The sequence below is a fragment of the Talpa occidentalis genome, unplaced genomic scaffold (genome assembly GCF_014898055.3).
Source record: "Talpa occidentalis isolate TD23 unplaced genomic scaffold, MPIMG_talOcc4v2.1 talOcc4.7, whole genome shotgun sequence".
In the NCBI taxonomy this organism is placed as follows: domain Eukaryota; kingdom Metazoa; phylum Chordata; class Mammalia; order Eulipotyphla; family Talpidae; genus Talpa; species Talpa occidentalis.
In genome coordinates, this window is record NW_023605083.1 from 88,753,721 (window position 1) to 88,769,193 (window position 15,473).

The 15,473-nt window shown below is 44.9% G+C and overlaps 1 pseudogene; it reads left to right on the top strand.

Annotated features, from left to right (window-relative positions):
• Positions 1-14,859, top strand: part of LOC119231484 (tektin-1-like) — a 17,927-nt pseudogene extending 3,068 nt beyond the window's left edge.
• Positions 14,860-15,473: the final 614 nt, after the last annotated feature.

A 15,473-nucleotide genomic window follows, 5' to 3' on the forward strand; every position in this document is an offset into this window, starting at 1 on the left:
CTCGGGAGTAGATTCATCCTGGCATAACTTTCTGTGTGCTTCAGAACAGAGATTGAGGAAGTCAGGTTCTGGAAGAAGGAGTTAGATGACAAACTTGAGCAGCTTGTGTATGAAACTGACGGACACCTGCTGTGTTATCAGACAGACTGAGAAAGCACTGGAGAGCTTAAAAGAGCCCTGCATATCACTCAGACTGCCTGGCATACAGGTAGGAGGGAAGGTTCCTCAAGTGAAGCATCTGTTGTGAGAAATGGAATGCCGGGCAGTAAAAGTTGATTTGCAATGTGGTAGATTAGGCTGAGGCAAAGGAGTGTGTCCTTTTAGACCTGGGCTGATCTTGGCATGCCGAGGGTGCTGGGCAGGGGAAGGAGCACTGGTTTTGGTCCATGTCTAAATTCCACTATTGACTAACTTGATTGTTTAGCTGAGGGTAATCAGAAAACTGCAAAATAACATTGAATTTAAGATAATTCCTTTTCTCTCACACTTAAGGGCTGTGGAGATAGTTCAGGCACTGGGCTTTCTCTCTCTCTCTCTTTTTTAAATACAAGAACTGGAGCGTAGGCCAGAGGTGCAGGGGGTGAGAGGATTCACCAGAGACAGAGTGGGGAGCAGAATCGGCGGATCTACTGAAATACTCTGCCAAGGGGAGCAGGGCGTGAGACAGGAGAGGTCTGCTGCACCATATGTGAGTTAGCTCCCTGGCCAGGGATCGAACTCAGACCACAGAAGTAACAGCGCTGAGACTTAACCCCTAGGCCATCAGGGAGGCCCAACTTTTTCTATCTTGTTGCTTTACTGCATGTGGCTTTTACTTCCAAGTTTATCTCATGACTCAAGATATCAGCTGGAGCTCCAGTCATTGTTTACATGCCAGCAAGTAGGAATAATTAGGGCTTGGCATTCACCATTTCTGCACGCTTCTCATTTACCAGAACTTAGTCATGTGGCCACACCAGTAGAAACTGGGAAATGGTAGTCTTTATAATTTACCAGTTACTAGAAGACAAGTCTGCCCCAATACACAGAGCCACATGGAAGCCTTTTGTAATCCAGAGAGCATGGTGAAAACATGCCTTTTTATCCTGAGATCCCTCCTACAAGGCCTATGACCGTCCTATGAGTGATCCTCTCTACTCTGGGGCAATGCTGGCTTCCAGACCTGTACCTGTTGCAGCTCTACTGGCATGCCTCAACAGATCTTCTTGCCCCTCCAGCTCAGTGCTCCTCCACACAGACTGCTGAGTGAACTTCTCCAATGTAGATTTTTACAGGTCATCTCTATACTTAAAATCCTGAATTACAACCCTGTGTCCTAATACCTTCAAGATAAAGTTCAAATTTCCAGCTTCACAGATAAGGTTCATTATAAGGGCCTCCAGTGACTCTCCAGGTCCATAACTCACTCCCAACAGTGGGTTGTGCTTAGCTGTGCAGAACTACATGTAGTTTCCCAAACCATGACTATCCCTGCCTTTCCCTCTCCCTGGGAGGCCCTCATCAGTGAGCTTAGCCAGGACCCTCTGGAGCACTGGCAGCAAAGGGATGTAGAGATGATCAAAGAGGCCAATAGTCATGGGCTCAGGTTGCCTAAGGACGATTAGAATGTCAAGGTGGCTGAGCTGGTGGAGTATGTGACACTGTGTGTGGGGCACTCCGTCTGCTTTCATACCTATTGTTCCTGGCCACAACCCATGAAGCACTAATAATTACCCAATTCACAGGAGATGAAACCAAGGTACATCACATGCTACGTAACATGTTACATAACATGCTAAGGTCACACAGCTGGTGAATATGGAGCCTTCCTCCTAAGTATTATCATGCCAGGTGGAAGAGAACAATATATGGCAGTGACTGGTCAATTTGGGGAGTAACACACATCACATAGTGGTTAATGCATAATGCCCAGTTCTGTGATTTTAGGTAAGTTACTTTCCTTCTCTGAAACTCAGTTTCTGCACATGTACTTGAGAGGGTTAAGTGAAAATACTCATATAAAAAGCCCAATCACACAGTAAGTACTCAGTGGTGGGGGTAATATTAATATTGACATTATTATTATGAAGCATTTTTCTGGATTCAAATCCTTGTCAAAAATCAGGCCTGGGATCAAGGAAGGCATTCTAAATAGAAAGACGATGTTCCAATAAATAGTTCAGAAGGAAATGCCTTCAGAACTGTTGGGCCATTGAGGGCAAAACTCTTGGCATTTTCTCAAGCTAAGTGACAGTCATTGATCAACTTTTCTTCATTGTGTTTTCAATATTTTCATGTCACATAGACACAACTCATGGGCATTCCTCTTCATATCATCTAGGCAGGTTGGGGGATCCTCAGACCAGCTCTCCAGACTGAGATGTCCAGATGTCAGCACCTCCCTCCAAGCATCAGGTGACCTGTGACTTTCTCTCCATCAGGGAGAAGCGAATTGGCATTGACTTGGTGCATGATGAAGTGGAAGAAGAGCTGATAAAGGAGGATGAGATCATGCAGGGCGTGAAGTCCCTGCTGACCCGCACTCTGGAGGAGACATCCGAGCAGATCAGGTACAGCTGTCATGTATAGCTTGAGTCCTACAAGCACTTTCCATGCCTGGAGGTGACAAGGGGCATTCAGAATGAGGCCTGGACAACCTCTTGTACAAGACAGTCGCCCTCTGGTGGTGGGTCGCCATGGGGCCTGATTTCACCTCTGATAAACCAGAGCCATTCTTGCCAGGCTGACCTCTCATATACTGTATGCTACCGCAGTGATAGCAGAAAATGTCACAGTTGGAGGGAGGGAGTTCAAGTTCAAGCTTGGCTATTTAATTTGTTACCAAGCATGCATTGTGTGTGTGTGTGTGTGTGTGTGTGTGTGTGTGAGAGAGAGAGAGAGAGAGAGAGAATTGGGATGATGGTAGGTGGGGAGGAAGTGAGTTAGCATGGCCACAACGTACCAGACCTAGCTTTAGTTTCACTTTCCAAGGTCTACTGAGAACCTGTTGGAACCTCCTGGGCATTTCAGATGGAAAACCCTGCTTACCTTCTCCCTTCAGGCTGAACCGCTCTGCCAAATACAGTCTTGAAAAAGACTTGAAGGACAAGTTTATGGCCCTGACCATCGATGATATCTGCTTCTCACTCAACAACAACTCTCCAAACATCAAATATTCTGAGAACGTCGTGAGGGTTGAACCAAAGTGAGTGGGCCCCCGATGTCCAGTGGTGTGGTCTTCCTCCCCGCTGGAAACGCCCCAGCATTCTGGCCCAGGGTGCGACCTAGCACGTGTTCTGACAGCATGCTGGGAGAGAGCGACAGTCAGGAGCTGGGTGCCTATACCTGAGATAGGCCCCGGAGGCTCCTTGGTCCTCCAGGCTGGGTCCACTTTAAAAGTCTTATAGAAAGTCTTTAAACCTTTGAAAAATATCCTATCACCTATTCATGTTTTAAAACAAGCAAAATAATGTAAAATATATAAAGGGTAAGTTAATAATGTCCCCATAGCTATGTAACGTCCCCATTCTTATACCCCTGAGACACCCAGTGTTATCTGCATTCACACCAACATATGCATACACACACGCAAATATTTTTTAATGCTATGTACCTTTTCTGTAACATCTGATTTAACATTTTTAAGTAATAGTACATCACAGACTTATTTCATTCTAATTTTCAAAACCTTTTTGAAATCAAACTTTCATGAAGAAAAGTACACAAATAATAATGAACATGTCACCTAATGAAGTATCATGTTAGTTATCTTTTGCTGTATAGGTTACCCCAGAACCTAACAGCTTAAAACAATACATGTTTATTATGTCCCAGTTGCCATGGTGTTTCCTCAATTCTTAACTTTTTCACAGTCAATTGCCTGCCAAGGATAACAAGTTTAAATTATGCATATGCCCTGTCTGGAAATTAAAAATTGCCTTCAAAAATGACACCTATAAAGAAGCCAAAAAACTGACGGAGTTCTTTGTCTCTGCATGTGCTGGTCACAATGTTATGTTCCTTTCCTGTAAAACTGCTCCTATGGCTACACTTTGTAGAAATACACCCTACAAGGATGTTAAAGCAGCAGCTGGCTGGACCCCTTTCTACCCACTCTCCTCTTCTGTGTTAATCCTCATTTTTGACTTCCAAGAATACTTTTTTTTCTCTCCACGGTATTATCATTTATCAGTCAACAGATTATAACACATTCAATAAAACAGGAAACCATGAATCCTTACTTACATAAACAAATAAATGAATAAATCCCTACTTTAACAACACTGCGGCATCTCAATATAATGTTGATTAGAAGAAAACTCACACATACACAATATAGTGTATGATGCTGTTTAATAAGCACAAGAGCAGGCAAAACAAGGAAGTCAGGATGAGGTTACACTCCAGGGAGGAGAGGGGGAACACTGATAGAAAGGGGATATTGATCCAGGGGGATACTGATGGATAAGGGGAAGGGGTTTCTGTGGTGGAAGTGATGTTGGATTTCTTGACCTGGTTAGGGATGGTTCTCTGTGACTAGAGGCAGCCTCTGAGACAGCCCCCAAGGACCCCCACTTCCTGGGATTCACACCTTTGTCTAATCTCCACCCTGTTGTGCCATGGGGTGAGCTCATTGACTTGTTTATCACAAACAGAAGTGATGAGATGTCATTTTTTGGAAATGGGCTAAAAGAAAACTGTAGCTTCTCTCTCTCTCTCTCTCTCTCTCTCTCTCTCTCTCTCTCTCTCTCTCTTTCTCCTGTATCATGTACTGCTGGTGGGCCAGCTGCCATGTCATGTCCCTGTGGAGAGGCTCACATGACAGATCTGCCCCAACCCAACCTGTCAGCTTACAAGTGGGCCTCACCAACCCCCAGTCAAGTTTCCAGGTGAGACTGTGGTCCCAGAGACAGTCTGACTACCACCTTGTGAAGCGTGAGCCCAAGGGACCTAGCTAGGAGTGTTAGTATGTGTTATCCTTGGCAGGCAATTGGCTGTGAAAAAGTTAAGAATTTAGGAAATACCTTTTTTCTGGTTGGATGTCTTCTGTGGGTTGCCCGGCAGGGAGGGAGGCCCAGACTTCCGGAGGTGATTCCACAGAGGATGACTGATAGGCAATGCCAGGGCTCCCTGCCAGGTCTTCACGGTGGGTTTTGATGTTCTACCACTGCCTCTATCTCTTTCTTTGCCCAAAACTTAGTCCACATCTTTTTTTGTTGTTGTTGTTTTCTTTCTCAATGTGTTGCTGTTATTATTTTAAGGCTCAATTGCCCCTCACCTGTGTGAGCTTGACTAAGTTACTGCATCTTTCTGAACTCAGCTTTCCTCATCTGTAAAATGGAAATTAAAAAGCCAGTTCACTTGGCCATCACGAGGATGATGAGATGATGTTTTATAATGTGCCATTCCATCCTGGCACAGAGTGGGTAGGTTTCCCAAAGTGACAGCTATTCCCACTGACCCTGCTCCTTTTTCCCTCAGATGGGGAAGCATTCTAGGTGGATCTGATGGTGGATTTCCAGGAGCATGTCCCCCTCCCCACAGCTCCTTTCCAAGCCCAGATAAGCCGTGACCAATGCATGGCTTCTGTTTCAGCTCTGTGAGTCTGGAGGACTGGTTGGAGTTCTCCAACACCAACGTGGAGAAGGCTGACAAACAGAGGAATAACTCCCTGATGCTGAAGGCCCTGGTGGACCGAATCCTGTCCCAGACAGCCAGTGACCAGCGCAGGCAATGTGATGTGGTGGACACAGCATTCAAGAATGGACTGAAGGAGACCAAGGATGCCAGGGACAAGCTGGCTGCTCATCTGGCTAAGGTGAGCTCCCTGGAGGGAACAAGAACTCAGAAGGTTTTACTGTAGAAATCCAGAAAGCTTTCTGGGCCAGGCTGTACCGTCTGGGCCTATGCATTGGATTGGCTAAAGAATGTGCGTCATTCCCATCTCTCCATCTTAGCAGCAGGCGTTGGGCTTTTGGAGACTGGCGTGGGATGTGGTTCATTTCTGGATCTGTTTTGCCACTGTTGTTGCAAGGAACATACTTATCTCCATTCTGGGCCTCAGTTCTTCCCTTCTGCAAGACGACCATGTGGTCTCAGATATCCTTTGTGATTCAGAAGTTCCATGAGTTGAATGCAGCCAATTGCTCCAAACCCATCAGCCGCTTTGGTATTGTGACTGCTTATCCTTCCAGTAAACTGGCTCTAAGGGGGAGGAAAAGGCCCTGATTCGTAAAATTTGCAGATCTCTGTGGTGTAAAAATGCTTTCTACATGGTAGATGTCTAGCTACCCATGGTAGATTTCTAGCCTGGTGAAAATCCTGAATATTGAACAATAAGAGCCCAAAAGAGTTGATTCCAGCAATCCTCTCCAGCAAACACTCCCAGGTCCTGAGCATATGTGGCCATCCACAGGCTAAGCTCAGGAACACTGACAAGTAGGGTCTAGACTGGAACTGAATGTAATAAGCTCAAATCCAAGCAGACCTCTGAGTGGCTTCAGTGCCTCCCTCAAGTTTTCTGGGCCTTCTGCCTCACCTTTAACAGAGGGACAATAAAAGCTACCTATTATCGCCAAAGTTAGACAATTCCTTGCTTTTTACTAATGGTGAAATCAAAAGGTAGGCAGTAGAAGGAAGGCACATCACCTGGCAAGGTGTTTTGCTGGCAACCGGTGACTAGACCCCAAATCCTTGTTCTCCTGTAGGCCTATCTTGCCCTCCTGGAATCCAGAGTGTAGTTGTAAGATAGTACTTATTAAAATAAATCACAAGAAAATTTTACCACCACTAAGCCATTGAATCACTGAGCAGTAGGGGAAATCAGACTTCTCATCTTCCATTTCTTTTTTTTTAAAGATTTATTTTATTTTTTTATACAAGAGCTGGTGCGGGAGGGTGAGAGGATTCACCAGAGTCAGAGTGGGGAGTAGAACAGGCAGACGACCAAAATACACTGTTGGGGGGAGCAGTGGGCGAGACAGGAGAGGTCTGCCATGCCATGTGGATTTCTCCCTGGCCGGCCAGAAATCGAACCCATGCTGCAGAGGCTGCGGACAGCTTCACAGTGCTGCGCTCAACCTGCTGTGCCACTGGGGAGGCCCCTCAATTTCCATTTCTAGCAAAAATTCGCAGAGCTGGTGATGGTCACATCCCATGAATTTTACTGGTTTAGTTACACATGATAGATCCAAATACCGCGGGCCAAGTACTTTCTGCAGAAAATAAATGAATAACCATAGACTTTAAATAACTACATCTTCTCAAGCTCTGTAAATATCAACTAAGTCTCTTTCTGCTCAACCATCAGCACCTGTTAACACTTCTTAGCCAATTCCACTTCAGGTTGTATCGAATTAGTGTTTTCCCAACTTTTGGAAAGTATCCTCACCTGCACTTATTATTTGAGTACTCATGGAGGCTTTATTCCTTACTTGCTTCAAACTAGTATCAACTCCTGAAAAAACAACAGCTGAGCAGTGTCAGAGACACCTGCCACCTCCTGAAGGGGAAAGGAAAACCACTAAACATCACATGCCTTGTTTTTAAATTGACAATTGATGTTGTTCCTGAGGCCCCTAACTCTTTAAGCAACTATTCTTGCTGAAAGATTGGTCGTTTCAAACAAATTTAAATTCCCTGTTCATCACTCCTCAGCTGCTGCAATCAGGGATGATTTAATTAGTGCCCCATCACGAAATGGCTAACAAATGAGCCACTTTGATTGCAGTTTCATATTTGTGAAGAAATTCTGCAGTGATGAAATATTCTGCTTTCAATGCCTGAGTTTTCTTTTTTCCTTTTTTTTTTTTAAAGATTTATTTATTTATACAAGCACTGGTTACAGTCAGAAGTGCGGGAGGGTGAGAGAATTCACCAGAGACAGAGGGGGGAGCAGAACAGGCAGACTGATGAAGTACACTGCTGAGGGGAGCAGCGGGCGGCAGGAGAGGTCTGCGCGCCATGTGGGACCCTCGCCCAGCAGCCAGGGATCGAACTGGTGCTGCAGAGGCTGCGGGCAGCTTCGCAGCCCAGCGCTCAACTGCTGTGCCACCAGGGGAGGCTCTGTCTGAGTTTTCTTATCATTGCTCTCCTGTGAGGTGGGAGCATGGCGCTGAATGCTTAGTCTAGTAAAGTTGTGTTGTGTCCTTTCAGCACAGCTACATACAGTGTCACTGAACGTAAGCACGGTGATTTGCTCTCTGATTAATAAAACATACCCCTCACTATAGCTTAATAGGGCAGCATGTGATGTCTGTTGCTCTTGTACATTGGTAATAAAAAAATAGGATGTCACTGTAGAATGAACATAAAACACTTGAGGAAGCCATCAGGTTATGAGCATGTCCCTGTAGTGGTCTGGGCAACAGCGCAAAGTTATAGAGCACAGCACATTGTGTTGCAGGGTCTTTGTGTGTGTGTGTTGCAGATTATACAACTCTGCAACACTGCAACACTAACTCTGCTGTTGTAGCTCAAAAGCAGCATGGCTGTGTCCGATATGACTGTATGGGTGCCAATATTTAAATTTTATGTCATTTTCACGACACAATATAGTCTCTGTAGGGTAAGTAAAGTATCAGGCTTTTCTGCCCTCCCACCGTTAGGATTGATGATGGATCCTTGCGGTCCTGAATGCATGCCTGATGGCGGGCACCTGGAGTAGGGTGTGGGCATAGGTAGATGGGATTCACGTGGGCTGAGACTGGGCTAATAAGGGCGGTGTCATGGGGACGCCAGCAGGAGCAGAGATTAGAGAAGCAGAGAGAATGAGAGCGAAAGAAAAGCAGAGCCACCAGAGTAACGCCAGAGAGCTCAGGTAGAATGAAGACTTGCTGGGGGCTGGGAGGCCTGCCAGCCTCCCGCCGCACCCCCCACCCCGCCCCGCCCCAGCACCCCTGCTTGCTGTGTACCTGGTAAATCCCAATAAAAGTCTGAAAAGCTGAGGGCTCCAGGACTCCTCCTTTACCCCATCTGCTTGGATCATAGAGATCCTGCTCTGTGTCCTCCTGCCGCTACAGTTTCCTTTTGATTTTTCCCAATCATTTAGAGATGTAAAGACCTTTCTTTTAAGAGAATGAAAAGATAAGCCACAGACTGGGGGAAATTTTTGCAAACACATACTTGATAAAGACTTTCTTTTTTTATTGATTTACTTTTTAATTTATATCTTTTACAACATTGTGTAATCCCCATAAAATTCCTACCACCAACTCACCCATGAACCATCACCATAGTCCCTTGTGCTCTTCTCTCCCCTGTTTTGATCCCTTTTCCTCCCCCTCCTTTGCAGAATGTCTCTGATTTATGGTTGCCTGCTAATTTATTATTATTATTTTTTTCTTGATCCTATTAGCGAAACCATTTGATATTTTCTTTTTCCTTCTGGCTCATTTCACTGAGCATGATCCCTTCTAGCTCCATCCATGTTGCTGCAAATGGCATGAGTTTTTGATAAAGACTTTCATCAAAAATGTACAAAGATTTTTACTTATTATAATCAACAAGCAACTATAAACCAGAGATACACTGGGGGGGTGGGGAGGAGAGTGGGATCAAAACAAAGGGGTCGGGAATTGTATGGGGACTATAACCAATGAAAATGCATACATTGTGCAAAAATGAAAGATGATGTAAAAAATATATAAAATAAAAAAGTAAGTACTTCTGGGGAAAAAATGTACAAAGAACTCTTAAAACAACAATGGGAAAACAATTGAAAATGGGCAAAAGACAGGAACAGACTCCTCACCAAAGAGTACCTACAGATGGCAATTAAACTTATGAAAAGCTGTTCAACATCACATGTCATTAAGGAATTTCATATCAGAACAACGAGCTACTGCTGTACACCTATGGAAAGATCTAAAACATTGACACCACCAATTACTGACAAAGATGGGGAGTAATAGGAACTCTTATTCATTGCCAGTGGGAATGCAAAATGACCCAACTGCTTTGGAAGACAGTTGGCAGTTTCTTGTAAAACTGCCCAAATAAGCTGCTGTTCCAGTCTAGACCCTACTTCTCAGTGTTTCTGAGGTTACCTGTGTGTGTTCACATATGCTCAGGACTCAGGGGTTCTTGCTGGAGAGGAAGATTCCTGGAATCAACTCCTGTGGGCTCTGATTGTTCAAGATTCAAGAATTTCGCCAGCCTCATTGTTAAATGGGTAGCTAGACATCTGCCATGGTGGAATCTCAGCAATCAGCAATCTCACTCCTTGGAATTTACTCAAATGTTTTGAAAGCTATGTCCATGCAAAAGCCTGCAGGTGGATATCTATAGGAACCTAACTCATAATTGTCAAAACTTGGAAGCAACCAAGATGTCCTTCAAAGGTGAATGGACAAATTGTGTTACATCCATAGAGTGGAATATCATTCTAAAAAAAGAAAAGAAACGAGCTAGCAAAACACAAAAGATATGGAGGAACCTTATATGTATATTGTCAAAGGAAAGAAACCAATCTGAAATTTATACTGCAAAAGTGATAATATGTGGCTCCACTATATGATAATAATCTGGAAAAGGTTAAGACTATGGAGATCTTTTTAGTAAAAGATCAATGATTGTCAGGGCTTCAGATGAGGGAGGAAAATGGTGAATAGGGTGCACAGGAGGGCTTTAGAGCAGTGAAACTATTGTATATGGTACAGCTATGGTGTATACAGAACTGTGTTCATATATACTGGGTGTGCCAGGCGACATATATGGTGCAGGGTAAATGGTTTTCCAGGCTTTTCTGCCCTCCCACCATTAGGATTGCCCAGCCTGATGGGGCAGCTGCAGTTGTCACATTGTTGCAAACTATCTTGTTTACTTCTGCGGTCCATGGGAGGAGTGTTGAGATAGTCACCAAGAGAAGAGAAACAGGAGAAGAGGCAGGAGAGAGAAGGGGAGAAAGAAGCCAGAGAAGCCCAGAGTGAAGACTTGGTGGTGGTGGGGGGCTTGGAGGCCTACTGGCCTCCTGGTCCCCCTGGCACCCCTGCCTGCGTGTGCCTATTTGCCACACTACATGTAAAGCTCAATAAAAGCCTGAAAAAGCCACCGAGGGCTCCAAGACTCTCCTTTACCTGTCTGCTGGATCTCAAAACCTGCTCAGTGGCCTTCCTGCCACTACATATGGCCTTATCCATTTGTGAAATCCATAGAATGTACAGGACAGAGTGAATGCTCATGTAATCTATGAACTGCAGTTAGTAATAATATACCAACACTGGTTTAGGAATTGTAACAAATGTACCACATCAACACAAAATGTGAATAATAGAGGAAAGTCTGAGTGGGGAAAGAAGGTATATGGGAACACTTTTACTTTCCTACTCAGTTTTGCTGTAGAACTAAAACTGCTATAAAAATAAGTCTATCTAATAAAATATTATTTCACGGTCTGTACAAGAACAGGTGGCAGACTGGGTTTGGCCCATAGGTCATAGTTTGATGATTCTTAATCTAACCCATAGTATTAGTAGTAGTGTTGAAAAATGTATTTTGGGACCTCCCCGGTGGCGCAGCGGGTTGAGCGCTGCGCTGTCAAGCTGTCCGCAGCCTCTGCAGTGCCGGTTTGATCCCCGCTGGCTGGCGAGAATCCACATGGCGCAGCAGACCACTCCTGTCGTGCCCGCTGCTCCACTCAGCAGTGTATTTCTGTCTTCTGCCTGTTCTGTTCCGAACCTGCTCTCTCTCTGGTGAATCCTCTCACCCTCCTGCGCCTCTGGCCTATACCCCAGCTCTTGTATAGAAATAAATATTTTTTAAAAAAGTATTTTGGATATCTTAAGTGTTTACAAAATTTAAGAGAATTTTACAATTTACTTAAAATATGTACTTGAATAATTGATTTAGGCTTATGATTTTAAGTTGAATGTTATTAAGTTTGAAGATTGCTAAATATTTGGGAGCATTTAAGATTAATCATTTTTACAAGTTTGGAAGATTGATGAGATATTTTAAGGACTCTAGAAGGCCTTGTTTGTTAAGGCAATTCAAGCATTTTTAAAAGTTATACATCAAATTTATAAATGCTGCTTGAAATAAATGTTTAATGGATTTTAATTAAGTTTGAAGTGGAGCAACTGCTAATCTAAATCAGTTTAAAGTGATTAACATTTGCTAAACTTAAAAATAGTATATCTGTGAACTGAATGTAAGAAGAGCTTAATAATGTTTTTAAAAAGGCTTAAGATAATCAAGTGCAATATGTGGATCTGGACTCTAATTTGCATAAATTAACTTTTAGAAAAAAGGGGAACAATCAGGGAAATTTGAACACTAGATATTCAATAGCAGTAAAGAACCATTCTGAGAGCAAGGTGTTGTAGCTAAATTAAAAGGCAAAAAAAAAAAGAATGCTCATATCTTAGAGATATGTACTCCAGTTTTTAAGACTGAAATGACATACTATTTGGGATTTGCTTGCCAAGCTGTCAAGCTGACTGGAAGGGGTGGGGAGCAGGGGTGCTACATGACATATAATGTATATTGTCAGCATATATCGCATATCGGCTATAGATTGATCACTGCTTTCATTGATAATGGTACATGAGATTCATTTTATTATCTTTTTTTTTTTTAAAAAGATTTATTTATTTATTTATACAAGCACTGGGTACAGTCAGAAGCATGGGAGGGTGAAAGAATTCACCAGAGCCAGAGCAGGGAGCAGAACAGGCAGAAGGACCGAAGTACACTGCTGAGGGGAGCAGGAGGCGCGGCAGGAGAGGTCTGCAAGCCATCTGTGACTTTCGCCGGTGGCGGGGGATGGAACCGGCGCTGCAGAGGCTGCAGGCAGCTTCACAGCCCAGTGTTCAACCACTGTGCCACCGGGGGAGGCTCTTATTTTATTATCTTCCTTTGAGTATATTTGGAATTCCTATGATGCAAAGTTCAAAAACCAAAAAGCTTAAGGAAGAAATAAAATTTTAACTAGTTTCATATTAATTCAACCCCCCTAGTAACTTTTTTTAAAAAAAGATTTTATTCATTCATTTATACAAGAACCAGGGTATAGGCCAGATGCACAGGAGGGTGAGAGGATTCACCAGAGACAGAGCGGGGAACAGAATAGGTAGGCTGATGAAATATACTGCTGAGGGGAGCAGCCGGGGAGAGGAGAGGTCTGCCGTGCCATGTGGGACCCTCACCGGCTGGCTGGGATTGAACCGGCACTGTAGAGGCTGCGGACATCTTCACAGCGCTGCGCTCAACCGCCTGTGCCACCAGGGGAGGCCTGATCCCTAGTAACTTTTAAGTCCTGCTTTCTGGGTACAAAGCCACTGTCAAAGGAACCATCAAAGCTCAGATTGAACTGCGCACACTTTTTCAGGCCCCTGGGACAGGTGAGGCATGGGTGGATAGGCTGAGTAGGAAGTAGGGTGCTTTGTGCTCATGGCACTTTGTGCCAGGGTGAAGAGGCAGCCTGTTTTGCTGAGGTCTACTCCAGGCCATTCACAGGGGATGAGGCAACAATGGTCAGTCCTGTTCATTCTGTCTGTGAGGTTGGGTGTGTTACCTGGCCCACCAGCAGTTACTGGTTCAGGGAAGAGAGATCAGCCTCATTCTGGGAGCCTGCTTGGGTAGAAATCTGAGGTCCCCTCTCCCTACTTACATGATCACAGCAGACCTCCTTAGAGTGTCTGCCATTGAGTTTTGAGGAGTATAACCTGGCCTCATCTAGTCTCATCCTTTTTGTAAGGTCATGGAAGAGATTGCTTCCCAGGAAAAAAATATTACAGTTCTTGAAAAAGCCATTCTTGACCAAGAAGGACCTGCCAAGGTGGCTCACACACGCCTGGAGACCAGGACACATCGGCCTAACGTGGAGCTGTGTCGCGACGTTGCTCAGTATAGACTGATCAAGGAGGTTCAGGAGATCACCAACAATGTTGCAAGGTAGGAGGCAGCCAGAGGGGAGGGTCACTGGGGGCCATTCAAACCTGGCAGGTAACCAGGGGCAGGGCAGTGCCATCGTGGGAGAAGCCTGCCAAGCATGCACGCACTTGGATCTGTAAGTTTGAGGAGTCTTTTTTGCAGGGGTCAGTCTCTACCAACTCCAGCCAACTGGGAAATGGATGCCAATGCTTATGTTTTCCCAAAGAAGTCCAAATCCAGATGTGTGGGTAAAAATCTGCAGTTTTAAATGCTGGACATTTATGGGGTTATATGTCCTGTAATCTGGCCCTTAGTGTCTGGTTTGAAATCTCTGCCTTGGGCCTCTCTGGTGGCGCAGGGGTTAAAGTCAGTGCTATCAAGGTATCGCCAGCCATGGCAGGACGAGCTGGATCCCTGGCCAGGGAGCAACCCCCATGGCACAGCAGACCTCTCCTGTCTCGCCCGCTGTTCCCCTCAGCAGTATATTTCAGTAGATCTGCCTGTTCTGCTTCCCACTCTGTGTCTGGTGAATCCTCTCACCCCCACTTCTCCCCACACCTCTGGCTTACATCCCAGTTCTTGTATGCATAAATAAATAAATTAAATCTTTAAAAAAAAATGAAATCTCTACCTTGAGGGGGAGAGCAGAAGACATGTCAATTTGGCTTCTGCACTGAATACTTTTTTTTTTTTAAATCCTGAAAAAGAGGTGCAGAGAGAGAAGTGACTCCTTTTTATTTTTTCTTTTCTCCTAGATTAAAGGAAACATTAGCCCAAGCTCAGGTGGAGCTGAAAGGGCTGAATCGTAGACAGCTTGCCCTGCAGGAGGAGATCCACATCAAAGAGAACACCATCTACATCGATGAGGTGCTGTGCATGCACATGAGGAAGTCCATCCCCCCGCGGGATGGGGACAGCCAGGGGTTGTGGGCCGGGGGCCTCTACCCTGATGCTGTCTGCTAATCGGAGGGCTTGTTCAGATGTCAATAAACCATGTCATAAACAATAATGAAGGGCGCCCAATTCCAGTCTGCTTTGTCAGGCTAAGGTCTGGCCTGAAGGCTTTATTCTGTTGCTGCTGCTGATGTGGTGGTGTCCTGACAGTTCACTTCCATATATGAGCACAGGCCTGCCTGATAGTATTATAGCAGTTTGGGGTTTTGGGGGAGGTTCAGGAGGTTCGCCAAGACATCTTAGTTCAGATTCATTTCAATTCAGTAGTAGGGCTGGATCTTCTCTTCAGATCATGCCTATCTTATTCACAAGGGGATGCAACATTTCTATTTTTTTTAAGATTTATTTATGCATACAAGAGCTGGGGTACAGGTCAGAGGTGCGGGGGGGGGGGTGAGAGGATTCACCAGAGACAGAGCGGGGAACAGAACAAGCAGACTGACTGAAATACACTGCTGAGGGGAGCAGTGGGCAAGACAGGAGAGGTCTGCTGTGCCATGTGGGTAGCTCCCTGGCCAGCCGGGGATTGAACTCGTGCTGCAGTGGCTGTGGATAGCTTCACAGGTTGCGTCTTAACCCCTTGCGCCACCAGGGAGGCCCATGGACGCAACATTTCTCAGTGCCTTTTCACATGCAGTGGCCTCTCTCCTGAGTGAAACAAAGAGGCT